General features: G+C 46.2%; 7 non-coding genes across 7 annotated transcripts; all 7 read right to left on the bottom strand.

Annotated features, from left to right (window-relative positions):
• Positions 1–1,216: 1,216 nt before the first annotated feature.
• On the bottom strand, positions 1,217–1,407 carry LOC130312055 (U2 spliceosomal RNA). Its single transcript, XR_008860256.1, has one exon. It is a non-coding gene; the product is annotated as a U2 spliceosomal RNA (small nuclear RNA).
• A 2,084-nt stretch (positions 1,408–3,491) lies between these two features.
• LOC130312067 (U2 spliceosomal RNA) lies at positions 3,492–3,682 on the bottom strand. Its single transcript, XR_008860268.1, has one exon. It is a non-coding gene; the product is annotated as a U2 spliceosomal RNA (small nuclear RNA).
• Positions 3,683–5,770: 2,088 nt separating this feature from the next.
• LOC130312080 (U2 spliceosomal RNA) lies at positions 5,771–5,961 on the bottom strand. Its single transcript, XR_008860281.1, has one exon. It is a non-coding gene; the product is annotated as a U2 spliceosomal RNA (small nuclear RNA).
• A 2,097-nt stretch (positions 5,962–8,058) lies between these two features.
• LOC130312078 (U2 spliceosomal RNA) lies at positions 8,059–8,249 on the bottom strand. The gene has a single exon (XR_008860279.1). It is a non-coding gene; the product is annotated as a U2 spliceosomal RNA (small nuclear RNA).
• A 2,090-nt stretch (positions 8,250–10,339) lies between these two features.
• LOC130312085 (U2 spliceosomal RNA) lies at positions 10,340–10,530 on the bottom strand. The gene has a single exon (XR_008860285.1). It is a non-coding gene; the product is annotated as a U2 spliceosomal RNA (small nuclear RNA).
• A 2,107-nt stretch (positions 10,531–12,637) lies between these two features.
• Positions 12,638–12,828, bottom strand: LOC130312087 (U2 spliceosomal RNA). Its single transcript, XR_008860286.1, has one exon. It is a non-coding gene; the product is annotated as a U2 spliceosomal RNA (small nuclear RNA).
• Positions 12,829–14,926: 2,098 nt separating this feature from the next.
• LOC130312056 (U2 spliceosomal RNA) lies at positions 14,927–15,117 on the bottom strand. The gene has a single exon (XR_008860257.1). It is a non-coding gene; the product is annotated as a U2 spliceosomal RNA (small nuclear RNA).
• Positions 15,118–15,980: the final 863 nt, after the last annotated feature.

Below are 15,980 nucleotides of genomic sequence, written 5' to 3' on the forward strand. Positions count from 1 at the left end.
TATATATATATATATATATATATATATATATATATATATATATTTCTCCGCCGAAATCACTTTTAAACCCATTTCCACCTTTTTTTCCCTTCTCTTCCTCTTACTTTTTTTTCACGTTTTTTTACGTTTTTCTCCTTTTCGCCTCTTTTCTGGGCGTATTATTCTTCTTTTTCTTCTTTTTTTTCGTCTAATGCATACCCCATCAGTGCAGCAATGCTTATTCAATACCGCCAGCAGATGGAGACACTGGGGGATAATTTTCTAAGGATTTATACTGATTTTTCCTGTCTGAATTTGTCGCACAGAAAGTTGCAGGCCAAATATGTGTGACATTTCTGCGACTTTAGCTTCTAGAGCATTTTTACAACATTATACATAGGTGCTGAATACATAAAAAGCGACTGTTCAGCGACAGACAAGTCGCATCGGCTGAAAGTAGGCCAGAATGTCAGTCCATGTTGGAGCAGGTTTAGATACAGTCTAAAGCATAGATCTCAAAGTCTGTGCACAGAATTTAGCAAGGGCCTCGCACCTTCTGATGCATCAGGTAGGTGCACAATAGCATAGCCTAACCCTCTGTACTTTGGTCTATATTGATGCGGGACATAGACAGCCAGCTGATGACCAATCCATTAGTGCAATGGATGGCTGGAAGCATTTGTCTTTGCCTTTGCAATACCACAGAAGCAATGCATGGTCAATGTACAGCAATGACACACCTGTGTGAACAGCCAGGAGACCCCCCCCCCCCCCATGTTATGTTACATAGTTACATAGTTAGTACGGTCGAAAAAAGACATATGTCCATCACGTTCAACCAGGGAATTAAGGGGTAGGGGTGTGGCGCGATATTGGGGAAGGGATGAGATTTTATATTTCTTCATAAGCATTAATCTTATTTTGTCAATTAGGAACATTCAGCACCCACCCGCTATCAAGGCAGCTGCCTATCATGTCATGCCCTACCTGCACAGGTGTGCTGGCTACTCAAATGATCCAATTAAGGAGGCCATTTAGTCAGCAGCAGCAGAAGTCCTGTGCCTGGACGCTCCAACAGGGGCCAGACACAAGCAGAAGCAGAAGCAGCAGAAGCAGCAGCAGCACCACCTTTTGTTTTTTGGCTGCAGCAGCAGCAAGGCCCACAGGGCTGGCTAGCTGGCTAGCCAGCAAGCAGGTAGCAATGAAAGTAGGAATCTTTCTTTTTAACCCTGTAAGGGGGTGGTGCACTGTACCCGAAGATACTGCCATATCGGGTCAATGCATAGGGCGACGGAAGCAAGCTTCGAAATCGGCCCCCGTTCTCAAAAATCCATTTAATATATGGTCCCCAGATAGGGGACGTATCAGATATTAAACTGATAAGAACAGATACTACACTTGATCTTAGCCAAAAGGCCGAGAAGCGATAACCGTGAAAGGGGCGGGCCCAACAAGGTCCCCTTCATGGGCACTATCACTGCTTGCTGTCAGGGAGGCTGCCAGACAATTTTCCATGCACACTCTGGGCTGGGGGGCAGTCAACCACCAGTACACACAGCAGAACCTAAACCCATACCATTATTGCTAAGCAGCAAGACAGGGGCCCATTGCACTCCCACGGGGCCTTTTTAAATGCAATCCATAACCCGGATTTGCCAGGAACCCTTCTTACTCCTCCTACTTGCATGTGACACTGGGCTTAGGATCTGCATAGGAAACACACACACAAGCACACACCTACCTTTGTTGCCTGCAGATGCCTCCTTGGCTGTCCCCAAACGGTATCAAACCAACACCCACGGGAAGCTGTAAGCATAGAGGACATGCCTGCACCCCATTGGACTTACCTGTGTGGGTTAAATCCGGGTTATTTGACAACCTATGGCGGTGATGGTTCTGCTCAGGCAGAGCAGTGCTGATGCTCCTCATAAAGCTGTCGCTGCTGTGAAGGTTCTAGGTGACATCACAAATCCCTATGGTTACATACACAACAAAGCTGGGTTGTTGTTGTTTACACTCTGCAAGGCCTGTGGAAGTGAGTGACATCATAGCACTGTAGTTCTGAGGGTTCAAGATGGATGCAACAATCTCCTGTTGCTTCTATGAAGGCCGTAATAGACGACATCACCAAACAGCTCCATAGTCACATACACAGCAAAGGAGAGATGTTGTTTACACCTAGTGATGTCAGTGGTATTGAGTGACATCACAGCACAGTGCTAAGGCTCCTGGGCCTGGACACAGCAGCGGCTGCAATATCTCAACGGAGAATACGTTTATATCTATGTGTGTGTGTGCGCATATATATATATATATATATATATATATATATATATTTCTCCGCCGAAATCACTTTTAAACCCATTTCCACCTTTTTTTCCCTTCTCTTCCTCTTACTTTTTTTTCACGTTTTTTTACGTTTTTCTCCTTTTCGCCTCTTTTCTGGGCGTATTATTCTTCTTTTTCTTCTTTTTTTTCGTCTAATGCATACCCCATCAGTGCAGCAATGCTTATTCAATACCGCCAGCAGATGGAGACACTGGGGGATAATTTTCTAAGGATTTATACTGATTTTTCCTGTCTGAATTTGTCGCACAGAAAGTTGCAGGCCAAATATGTGTGACATTTCTGCGACTTTAGCTTCTAGAGCATTTTTACAACATTATACATAGGTGCTGAATACATAAAAAGCGACTGTTCAGCGACAGACAAGTCGCATCGGCTGAAAGTAGGCCAGAATGTCAGTCCATGTTGGAGCAGGTTTAGATACAGTCTAAAGCATAGATCTCAAAGTCTGTGCACAGAATTTAGCAAGGGCCTCGCACCTTCTGATGCATCAGGTAGGTGCACAATAGCATAGCCTAACCCTCTGTACTTTGGTCTATATTGATGCGGGACATAGACAGCCAGCTGATGACCAATCCATTAGTGCAATGGATGGCTGGAAGCATTTGTCTTTGCCTTTGCAATACCACAGAAGCAATGCATGGTCAATGTACAGCAATGACACACCTGTGTGAACAGCCAGGAGACCCCCCCCCCCCCCCCCATGTTATGTTACATAGTTACATAGTTAGTACGGTCGAAAAAAGACATATGTCCATCACGTTCAACCAGGGAATTAAGGGGTAGGGGTGTGGCGCGATATTGGGGAAGGGATGAGATTTTATATTTCTTCATAAGCATTAATCTTATTTTGTCAATTAGGAACATTCAGCACCCACCCGCTATCAAGGCAGCTGCCTATCATGTCATGCCCTACCTGCACAGGTGTGCTGGCTACTCAAATGATCCAATTAAGGAGGCCATTTAGTCAGCAGCAGCAGAAGTCCTGTGCCTGGACGCTCCAACAGGGGCCAGACACAAGCAGAAGCAGAAGCAGCAGAAGCAGCAGCAGCACCACCTTTTGTTTTTTGGCTGCAGCAGCAGCAAGGCCCACAGGGCTGGCTAGCTGGCTAGCCAGCAAGCAGGTAGCAATGAAAGTAGGAATCTTTCTTTTTAACCCTGTAAGGGGGTGGTGCACTGTACCCGAAGATACTGCCATATCGGGTCAATGCATAGGGCGACGGAAGCAAGCTTCGAAATCGGCCCCCGTTCTCAAAAATCCATTTAATATATGGTCCCCAGATAGGGGACGTATCAGATATTAAACTGATAAGAACAGATACTACACTTGATCTTAGCCAAAAGGCCGAGAAGCGATAACCGTGAAAGGGGCGGGCCCAACAAGGTCCCCTTCATGGGCACTATCACTGCTTGCTGTCAGGGAGGCTGCCAGACAATTTTCCATGCACACTCTGGGCTGGGGGGCAGTCAACCACCAGTACACACAGCAGAACCTAAACCCATACCATTATTGCTAAGCAGCAAGACAGGGGCCCATTGCACTCCCACGGGGCCTTTTTAAATGCAATCCATAACCCGGATTTGCCAGGAACCCTTCTTACTCCTCCTACTTGCATGTGACACTGGGCTTAGGATCTGCATAGGAAACACACACACAAGCACACACCTACCTTTGTTGCCTGCAGATGCCTCCTTGGCTGTCCCCAAACGGTATCAAACCAACACCCACGGGAAGCTGTAAGCATAGAGGACATGCCTGCACCCCATTGGACTTACCTGTGTGGGTTAAATCCGGGTTATTTGACAACCTATGGCGGTGATGGTTCTGCTCAGGCAGAGCAGTGCTGATGCTCCTCATAAAGCTGTCGCTGCTGTGAAGGTTCTAGGTGACATCACAAATCCCTATGGTTACATACACAACAAAGCTGGGTTGTTGTTGTTTACACTCTGCAAGGCCTGTGGAAGTGAGTGACATCATAGCACTGTAGTTCTGAGGGTTCAAGATGGATGCAACAATCTCCTGTTGCTTCTATGAAGGCCGTAATAGACGACATCACCAAACAGCTCCATAGTCACATACACAGCAAAGGAGAGATGTTGTTTACACCTAGTGATGTCAGTGGTATTGAGTGACATCACAGCACAGTGCTAAGGCTCCTGGGCCTGGACACAGCAGCGGCTGCAATATCTCAACGGAGAATACGTTTATATCTATGTGTGTGTGTGCGCATATATATATATATATATATATATATATATATATATATATATATATTTCTCCGCCGAAATCACTTTTAAACCCATTTCCACCTTTTTTTCCCTTCTCTTCCTCTTACTTTTTTTTCACGTTTTTTTACGTTTTTCTCCTTTTCGCCTCTTTTCTGGGCGTATTATTCTTCTTTTTCTTCTTTTTTTTCGTCTAATGCATACCCCATCAGTGCAGCAATGCTTATTCAATACCGCCAGCAGATGGAGACACTGGGGGATAATTTTCTAAGGATTTATACTGATTTTTCCTGTCTGAATTTGTCGCACAGAAAGTTGCAGGCCAAATATGTGTGACATTTCTGCGACTTTAGCTTCTAGAGCATTTTTACAACATTATACATAGGTGCTGAATACATAAAAAGCGACTGTTCAGCGACAGACAAGTCGCATCGGCTGAAAGTAGGCCAGAATGTCAGTCCATGTTGGAGCAGGTTTAGATACAGTCTAAAGCATAGATCTCAAAGTCTGTGCACAGAATTTAGCAAGGGCCTCGCACCTTCTGATGCATCAGGTAGGTGCACAATAGCATAGCCTAACCCTCTGTACTTTGGTCTATATTGATGCGGGACATAGACAGCCAGCTGATGACCAATCCATTAGTGCAATGGATGGCTGGAAGCATTTGTCTTTGCCTTTGCAATACCACAGAAGCAATGCATGGTCAATGTACAGCAATGACACACCTGTGTGAACAGCCAGGAGACCCCCCCCCCCCCCCCCATGTTATGTTACATAGTTACATAGTTAGTACGGTCGAAAAAAGACATATGTCCATCACGTTCAACCAGGGAATTAAGGGGTAGGGGTGTGGCGCGATATTGGGGAAGGGATGAGATTTTATATTTCTTCATAAGCATTAATCTTATTTTGTCAATTAGGAACATTCAGCACCCACCCGCTATCAAGGCAGCTGCCTATCATGTCATGCCCTACCTGCACAGGTGTGCTGGCTACTCAAATGATCCAATTAAGGAGGCCATTTAGTCAGCAGCAGCAGAAGTCCTGTGCCTGGACGCTCCAACAGGGGCCAGACAGAAGCAGAAGCAGCAGAAGCAGCAGCAGCACCACCTTTTGTTTTTTGGCTGCAGCAGCAGCAAGGCCCACAGGGCTGGCTAGCTGGCTAGCCAGCAAGCAGGTAGCAATGAAAGTAGGAATCTTTCTTTTTAACCCTGTAAGGGGGTGGTGCACTGTACCCGAAGATACTGCCATATCGGGTCAATGCATAGGGCGACGGAAGCAAGCTTCGAAATCGGCCCCCGTTCTCAAAAATCCATCTAATATATGGTCCCCAGATAGGGGACGTATCAGATATTAAACTGATAAGAACAGATACTACACTTGATCTTAGCCAAAAGGCCGAGAAGCGATAACCGTGAAAGGGGCGGGCCCAACAAGGTCCCCTTCATGGGCACTATCACTGCTTGCTGTCAGGGAGGCTGCCAGACAATTTTCCATGCACACTCTGGGCTGGGGGGCAGTCAACCACCAGTACACACAGCAGAACCTAAACCCATACCATTATTGCTAAGCAGCAAGACAGGGGCCCATTGCACTCCCACGGGGCCTTTTTAAATGCAATCCATAACCCGGATTTGCCAGGAACCCTTCTTACTCCTCCTACTTGCATGTGACACTGGGCTTAGGATCTGCATAGGAAACACACACACAAGCACACACCTACCTTTGTTGCCTGCAGATGCCTCCTTGGCTGTCCCCAAACGGTATCAAACCAACACCCACGGGAAGCTGTAAGCATAGAGGACATGCCTGCACCCCATTGGACTTACCTGTGTGGGTTAAATCCGGGTTATTTGACAACCTATGGCGGTGATGGTTCTGCTCAGGCAGAGCAGTGCTGATGCTCCTCATAAAGCTGTCGCTGCTGTGAAGGTTCTAGGTGACATCACAAATCCCTATGGTTACATACACAACAAAGCTGGGTTGTTGTTGTTTACACTCTGCAAGGCCTGTGGAAGTGAGTGACATCATAGCACTGTAGTTCTGAGGGTTCAAGATGGATGCAACAATCTCCTGTTGCTTCTATGAAGGCCGTAATAGACGACATCACCAAACAGCTCCATAGTCACATACACAGCAAAGGAGAGATGTTGTTTACACCTAGTGATGTCAGTGGTATTGAGTGACATCACAGCACAGTGCTAAGGCTCCTGGGCCTGGACACAGCAGCGGCTGCAATATCTCAACGGAGAATACGTTTATATCTATGTGTGTGTGTGCGCATATATATATATATATATATATATATATATATATATATATATATATATATATATATATTTCTCCGCCGAAATCACTTTTAAACCCATTTCCACCTTTTTTTCCCTTCTCTTCCTCTTACTTTTTTTTCACGTTTTTTTACGTTTTTCTCCTTTTCGCCTCTTTTCTGGGCGTATTATTCTTCTTTTTCTTCTTTTTTTTCGTCTAATGCATACCCCATCAGTGCAGCAATGCTTATTCAATACCGCCAGCAGATGGAGACACTGGGGGATAATTTTCTAAGGATTTATACTGATTTTTCCTGTCTGAATTTGTCGCACAGAAAGTTGCAGGCCAAATATGTGTGACATTTCTGCGACTTTAGCTTCTAGAGCATTTTTACAACATTATACATAGGTGCTGAATACATAAAAAGCGACTGTTCAGCGACAGACAAGTCGCATCGGCTGAAAGTAGGCCAGAATGTCAGTCCATGTTGGAGCAGGTTTAGATACAGTCTAAAGCATAGATCTCAAAGTCTGTGCACAGAATTTAGCAAGGGCCTCGCACCTTCTGATGCATCAGGTAGGTGCACAATAGCATAGCCTAACCCTCTGTACTTTGGTCTATATTGATGCGGGACATAGACAGCCAGCTGATGACCAATCCATTAGTGCAATGGATGGCTGGAAGCATTTGTCTTTGCCTTTGCAATACCACAGAAGCAATGCATGGTCAATGTACAGCAATGACACACCTGTGTGAACAGCCAGGAGACCCCCCCCCCCCCCATGTTATGTTACATAGTTACATAGTTAGTACGGTCGAAAAAAGACATATGTCCATCACGTTCAACCAGGGAATTAAGGGGTAGGGGTGTGGCGCGATATTGGGGAAGGGATGAGATTTTATATTTCTTCATAAGCATTAATCTTATTTTGTCAATTAGGAACATTCAGCACCCACCCGCTATCAAGGCAGCTGCCTATCATGTCATGCCCTACCTGCACAGGTGTGCTGGCTACTCAAATGATCCAATTAAGGAGGCCATTTAGTCAGCAGCAGCAGAAGTCCTGTGCCTGGACGCTCCAACAGGGGCCAGACACAAGCAGAAGCAGCAGAAGCAGCAGCAGCACCACCTTTTGTTTTTTGGCTGCAGCAGCAGCAAGGCCCACAGGGCTGGCTAGCTGGCTAGCCAGCAAGCAGGTAGCAATGAAAGTAGGAATCTTTCTTTTTAACCCTGTAAGGGGGTGGTGCACTGTACCCGAAGATACTGCCATATCGGGTCAATGCATAGGGCGACGGAAGCAAGCTTCGAAATCGGCCCCCGTTCTCAAAAATCCATTTAATATATGGTCCCCAGATAGGGGACGTATCAGATATTAAACTGATAAGAACAGATACTACACTTGATCTTAGCCAAAAGGCCGAGAAGCGATAACCGTGAAAGGGGCGGGCCCAACAAGGTCCCCTTCATGGGCACTATCACTGCTTGCTGTCAGGGAGGCTGCCAGACAATTTTCCATGCACACTCTGGGCTGGGGGGCAGTCAACCACCAGTACACACAGCAGAACCTAAACCCATACCATTATTGCTAAGCAGCAAGACAGGGGCCCATTGCACTCCCACGGGGCCTTTTTAAATGCAATCCATAACCCGGATTTGCCAGGAACCCTTCTTACTCCTCCTACTTGCATGTGACACTGGGCTTAGGATCTGCATAGGAAACACACACACAAGCACACACCTACCTTTGTTGCCTGCAGATGCCTCCTTGGCTGTCCCCAAACGGTATCAAACCAACACCCACGGGAAGCTGTAAGCATAGAGGACATGCCTGCACCCCATTGGACTTACCTGTGTGGGTTAAATCCGGGTTATTTGACAACCTATGGCGGTGATGGTTCTGCTCAGGCAGAGCAGTGCTGATGCTCCTCATAAAGCTGTCGCTGCTGTGAAGGTTCTAGGTGACATCACAAATCCCTATGGTTACATACACAACAAAGCTGGGTTGTTGTTGTTTACACTCTGCAAGGCCTGTGGAAGTGAGTGACATCATAGCACTGTAGTTCTGAGGGTTCAAGATGGATGCAACAATCTCCTGTTGCTTCTATGAAGGCCGTAATAGACGACATCACCAAACAGCTCCATAGTCACATACACAGCAAAGGAGAGATGTTGTTTACACCTAGTGATGTCAGTGGTATTGAGTGACATCACAGCACAGTGCTAAGGCTCCTGGGCCTGGACACAGCAGCGGCTGCAATATCTCAACGGAGAATACGTTTATATCTATGTGTGTGTGTGCGCATATATATATATATATATATATATATATATATATATATATATTTCTCCGCCGAAATCACTTTTAAACCCATTTCCACCTTTTTTTCCCTTCTCTTCCTCTTACTTTTTTTTCACGTTTTTTTACGTTTTTCTCCTTTTCGCCTCTTTTCTGGGCGTATTATTCTTCTTTTTCTTCTTTTTTTTCGTCTAATGCATACCCCATCAGTGCAGCAATGCTTATTCAATACCGCCAGCAGATGGAGACACTGGGGGATAATTTTCTAAGGATTTATACTGATTTTTCCTGTCTGAATTTGTCGCACAGAAAGTTGCAGGCCAAATATGTGTGACATTTCTGCGACTTTAGCTTCTAGAGCATTTTTACAACATTATACATAGGTGCTGAATACATAAAAAGCGACTGTTCAGCGACAGACAAGTCGCATCGGCTGAAAGTAGGCCAGAATGTCAGTCCATGTTGGAGCAGGTTTAGATACAGTCTAAAGCATAGATCTCAAAGTCTGTGCACAGAATTTAGCAAGGGCCTCGCACCTTCTGATGCATCAGGTAGGTGCACAATAGCATAGCCTAACCCTCTGTACTTTGGTCTATATTGATGCGGGACATAGACAGCCAGCTGATGACCAATCCATTAGTGCAATGGATGGCTGGAAGCATTTGTCTTTGCCTTTGCAATACCACAGAAGCAATGCATGGTCAATGTACAGCAATGACACACCTGTGTGAACAGCCAGGAGACCCCCCCCCCCCCCCCCATGTTATGTTACATAGTTACATAGTTAGTACGGTCGAAAAAAGACATATGTCCATCACGTTCAACCAGGGAATTAAGGGGTAGGGGTGTGGCGCGATATTGGGGAAGGGATGAGATTTTATATTTCTTCATAAGCATTAATCTTATTTTGTCAATTAGGAACATTCAGCACCCACCCGCTATCAAGGCAGCTGCCTATCATGTCATGCCCTACCTGCACAGGTGTGCTGGCTACTCAAATGATCCAATTAAGGAGGCCATTTAGTCAGCAGCAGCAGAAGTCCTGTGCCTGGACGCTCCAACAGGGGCCAGACACAAGCAGAAGCAGAAGCAGCAGAAGCAGCAGCAGCACCACCTTTTGTTTTTTGGCTGCAGCAGCAGCAAGGCCCACAGGGCTGGCTAGCTGGCTAGCCAGCAAGCAGGTAGCAATGAAAGTAGGAATCTTTCTTTTTAACCCTGTAAGGGGGTGGTGCACTGTACCCGAAGATACTGCCATATCGGGTCAATGCATAGGGCGACGGAAGCAAGCTTCGAAATCGGCCCCCGTTCTCAAAAATCCATTTAATATATGGTCCCCAGATAGGGGACGTATCAGATATTAAACTGATAAGAACAGATACTACACTTGATCTTAGCCAAAAGGCCGAGAAGCGATAACCGTGAAAGGGGCGGGCCCAACAAGGTCCCCTTCATGGGCACTATCACTGCTTGCTGTCAGGGAGGCTGCCAGACAATTTTCCATGCACACTCTGGGCTGGGGGGCAGTCAACCACCAGTACACACAGCAGAACCTAAACCCATACCATTATTGCTAAGCAGCAAAACAGGGGCCCATTGCACTCCCACGGGGCCTTTTTAAATGCAATCCATAACCCGGATTTGCCAGGAACCCTTCTTACTCCTCCTACTTGCATGTGACACTGGGCTTAGGATCTGCATAGGAAACACACACACAAGCACACACCTACCTTTGTTGCCTGCAGATGCCTCCTTGGCTGTCCCCAAACGGTATCAAACCAACACCCACGGGAAGCTGTAAGCATAGAGGACATGCCTGCACCCCATTGGACTTACCTGTGTGGGTTAAATCCGGGTTATTTGACAACCTATGGCGGTGATGGTTCTGCTCAGGCAGAGCAGTGCTGATGCTCCTCATAAAGCTGTCGCTGCTGTGAAGGTTCTAGGTGACATCACAAATCCCTATGGTTACATACACAACAAAGCTGGGTTGTTGTTGTTTACACTCTGCAAGGCCTGTGGAAGTGAGTGACATCATAGCACTGTAGTTCTGAGGGTTCAAGATGGATGCAACAATCTCCTGTTGCTTCTATGAAGGCCGTAATAGACGACATCACCAAACAGCTCCATAGTCACATACACAGCAAAGGAGAGATGTTGTTTACACCTAGTGATGTCAGTGGTATTGAGTGACATCACAGCACAGTGCTAAGGCTCCTGGGCCTGGACACAGCAGCGGCTGCAATATCTCAACGGAGAATACGTTTATATCTATGTGTGTGTGTGCGCATATATATATATATATATATATATATATATATATATATATATATATATATATATATATTTCTCCGCCGAAATCACTTTTAAACCCATTTCCACCTTTTTTTCCCTTCTCTTCCTCTTACTTTTTTTTCACGTTTTTTTACGTTTTTCTCCTTTTCGCCTCTTTTCTGGGCGTATTATTCTTCTTTTTCTTCTTTTTTTTCGTCTAATGCATACCCCATCAGTGCAGCAATGCTTATTCAATACCGCCAGCAGATGGAGACACTGGGGGATAATTTTCTAAGGATTTATACTGATTTTTCCTGTCTGAATTTGTCGCACAGAAAGTTGCAGGCCAAATATGTGTGACATTTCTGCGACTTTAGCTTCTAGAGCATTTTTACAACATTATACATAGGTGCTGAATACATAAAAAGCGACTGTTCAGCGACAGACAAGTCGCATCGGCTGAAAGTAGGCCAGAATGTCAGTCCATGTTGGAGCAGGTTTAGATACAGTCTAAAGCATAGATCTCAAAGTCTGTGCACAGAATTTAGCAAGGGCCTCGCACCTTCTGATGCATCAGGTAGGTGCACAATAGCATAGCCTAACCCTCTGTACTTTGGTCTATATTGATGCGGGACATAGACAGCCAGCTGATGACCAATCCATTAGTGCAATGGATGGCTGGAAGCATTTGTCTTTGCCTTTGCAATACCACAGAAGCAATGCATGGTCAATGTACAGCAATGACACACCTGTGTGAACAGCCAGGAGACCCCCCCCCCCCCCCCCCATGTTATGTTACATAGTTACATAGTTAGTACGGTCGAAAAAAGACATATGTCCATCACGTTCAACCAGGGAATTAAGGGGTAGGGGTGTGGCGCGATATTGGGGAAGGGATGAGATTTTATATTTCTTCATAAGCATTAATCTTATTTTGTCAATTAGGAACATTCAGCACCCACCCGCTATCAAGGCAGCTGCCTATCATGTCATGCCCTACCTGCACAGGTGTGCTGGCTACTCAAATGATCCAATTAAGGAGGCCATTTAGTCAGCAGCAGCAGAAGTCCTGTGCCTGGACGCTCCAACAGGGGCCAGACACAAGCAGAAGCAGAAGCAGCAGAAGCAGCAGCAGCACCACCTTTTGTTTTTTGGCTGCAGCAGCAGCAAGGCCCACAGGGCTGGCTAGCTGGCTAGCCAGCAAGCAGGTAGCAATGAAAGTAGGAATCTTTCTTTTTAACCCTGTAAGGGGGTGGTGCACTGTACCCGAAGATACTGCCATATCGGGTCAATGCATAGGGCGACGGAAGCAAGCTTCGAAATCGGCCCCCGTTCTCAAAAATCCATTTAATATATGGTCCCCAGATAGGGGACGTATCAGATATTAAACTGATAAGAACAGATACTACACTTGATCTTAGCCAAAAGGCCGAGAAGCGATAACCGTGAAAGGGGCGGGCCCAACAAGGTCCCCTTCATGGGCACTATCACTGCTTGCTGTCAGGGAGGCTGCCAGACAATTTTCCATGCACACTCTGGGCTGGGGGGCAGTCAACCACCAGTACACACAGCAGAACCTAAACCCATACCATTATTGCTAAGCAGCAAGACAGGGGCCCATTGCACTCCCACGGGGCCTTTTTAAATGCAATCCATAACCCGGATTTGCCAGGAACCCTTCTTACTCCTCCTACTTGCATGTGACACTGGGCTTAGGATCTGCATAGGAAACACACACACAAGCACACACCTACCTTTGTTGCCTGCAGATGCCTCCTTGGCTGTCCCCAAACGGTATCAAACCAACACCCACGGGAAGCTGTAAGCATAGAGGACATGCCTGCACCCCATTGGACTTACCTGTGTGGGTTAAATCCGGGTTATTTGACAACCTATGGCGGTGATGGTTCTGCTCAGGCAGAGCAGTGCTGATGCTCCTCATAAAGCTGTCGCTGCTGTGAAGGTTCTAGGTGACATCACAAATCCCTATGGTTACATACACAACAAAGCTGGGTTGTTGTTGTTTACACTCTGCAAGGCCTGTGGAAGTGAGTGACATCATAGCACTGTAGTTCTGAGGGTTCAAGATGGATGCAACAATCTCCTGTTGCTTCTATGAAGGCCGTAATAGACGACATCACCAAACAGCTCCATAGTCACATACACAGCAAAGGAGAGATGTTGTTTACACCTAGTGATGTCAGTGGTATTGAGTGACATCACAGCACAGTGCTAAGGCTCCTGGGCCTGGACACAGCAGCAGCTGCAATATCTCAACGGAGAATACGTTTATATCTATGTGTGTGTGTGCGCATATATATATATATATATATATATATATATATATATATATATATTTCTCCGCCGAAATCACTTTTAAACCCATTTCCACCTTTTTTTCCCTTCTCTTCCTCTTACTTTTTTTTCAAGTTTTTTTACGTTTTTCTCCTTTTCGCCTCTTTTCTGGGCGTATTATTCTTCTTTTTCTTCTTTTTTTTCGTCTAATGCATACCCCATCAGTGCAGCAATGCTTATTCAATACCGCCAGCAGATGGAGACACTGGGGGATAATTTTCTAAGGATTTATACTGATTTTTCCTGTCTGAATTTGTCGCACAGAAAGTTGCAGGCCAAATATGTGTGACATTTCTGCGACTTTAGCTTCTAGAGCATTTTTACAACATTATACATAGGTGCTGAATACATAAAAAGCGACTGTTCAGCGACAGACAAGTCGCATCGGCTGAAAGTAGGCCAGAATGTCAGTCCATGTTGGAGCAGGTTTAGATACAGTCTAAAGCATAGATCTCAAAGTCTGTGCACAGAATTTAGCAAGGGCCTCGCACCTTCTGATGCATCAGGTAGGTGCACAATAGCATAGCCTAACCCTCTGTACTTTGGTCTATATTGATGCGGGACATAGACAGCCAGCTGATGACCAATCCATTAGTGCAATGGATGGCTGGAAGCATTTGTCTTTGCCTTTGCAATACCACAGAAGCAATGCATGGTCAATGTACAGCAATGACACACCTGTGTGAACAGCCAGGAGACCCCCCCCCCCCCCCCCCCCCCCATGTTATGTTACATAGTTACATAGTTAGTACGGTCGAAAAAAGACATATGTCCATCACGTTCAACCAGGGAATTAAGGGGTAGGGGTGTGGCGCGATATTGGGGAAGGGATGAGATTTTATATTTCTTCATAAGCATTAATCTTATTTTGTCAATTAGGAACATTCAGCACCCACCCGCTATCAAGGCAGCTGCCTATCATGTCATGCCCTACCTGCACAGGTGTGCTGGCTACTCAAATGATCCAATTAAGGAGGCCATTTAGTCAGCAGCAGCAGAAGTCCTGTGCCTGGACGCTCCAACAGGGGCCAGACACAAGCAGAAGCAGAAGCAGCAGAAGCAGCAGCAGCACCACCTTTTGTTTTTTGGCTGCAGCAGCAGCAAGGCCCACAGGGCTGGCTAGCTGGCTAGCCAGCAAGCAGGTAGCAATGAAAGTAGGAATCTTTCTTTTTAACCCTGTAAGGGGGTGGTGCACTGTACCCGAAGATACTGCCATATCGGGTCAATGCATAGGGCGACGGAAGCAAGCTTCGAAATCGGCCCCCGTTCTCAAAAATCCATTTAATATATGGTCCCCAGATAGGGGACGTATCAGATATTAAACTGATAAGAACAGATACTACACTTGATCTTAGCCAAAAGGCCGAGAAGCGATAACCGTGAAAGGGGCGGGCCCAACAAGGTCCCCTTCATGGGCACTATCACTGCTTGCTGTCAGGGAGGCTGCCAGACAATTTTCCATGCACACTCTGGGCTGGGGGGCAGTCAACCACCAGTACACACAGCAGAACCTAAACCCATACCATTATTGCTAAGCAGCAAGACAGGGGCCCATTGCACTCCCACGGGGCCTTTTTAAATGCAATCCATAACCCGGATTTGCCAGGAACCCTTCTTACTCCTCCTACTTGCATGTGACACTGGGCTTAGGATCTGCATAGGAAACACACACACAAGCACACACCTACCTTTGTTGCCTGCAGATGCCTCCTTGGCTGTCCCCAAACGGTATCAAACCAACACCCACGGGAAGCTGTAAGCATAGAGGACATGCCTGCACCCCATTGGACTTACCTGTGTGGGTTAAATCCGGGTTATTTGACAACCTATGGCGGTGATGGTTCTGCTCAGGCAGAGCAGTGCTGATGCTCCTCATAAAGCTGTCGCTGCTGTGAAGGTTCTAGGTGACATCACAAATCCCTATGGTTACATACACAACAAAGCTGGGTTGTTGTTGTTTACACTCTGCAAGGCCTGTGGAAGTGAGTGACATCATAGCACTGTAGTTCTGAGGGTTCAAGATGGATGCAACAATCTCCTGTTGCTTCTATGAAGGCCGTAATAGACGACATCACCAAACAGCTCCATAGTCACATACACAGCAAAGGAGAGATGTTGTTTACACCTAGTGATGTCAGTGGTATTGAGTGACATCACAGCACAGTGCTAAGGCTCCTGGGCCTGGACACAGCAGCAGCTGCAATATCTCAACGGAGAATACGTTTATATCTATGTGTG

Source organism: Hyla sarda, unplaced genomic scaffold (genome assembly GCF_029499605.1).
Source record: "Hyla sarda isolate aHylSar1 unplaced genomic scaffold, aHylSar1.hap1 scaffold_1701, whole genome shotgun sequence".
Lineage (NCBI taxonomy): Eukaryota > Metazoa > Chordata > Amphibia > Anura > Hylidae > Hyla > Hyla sarda.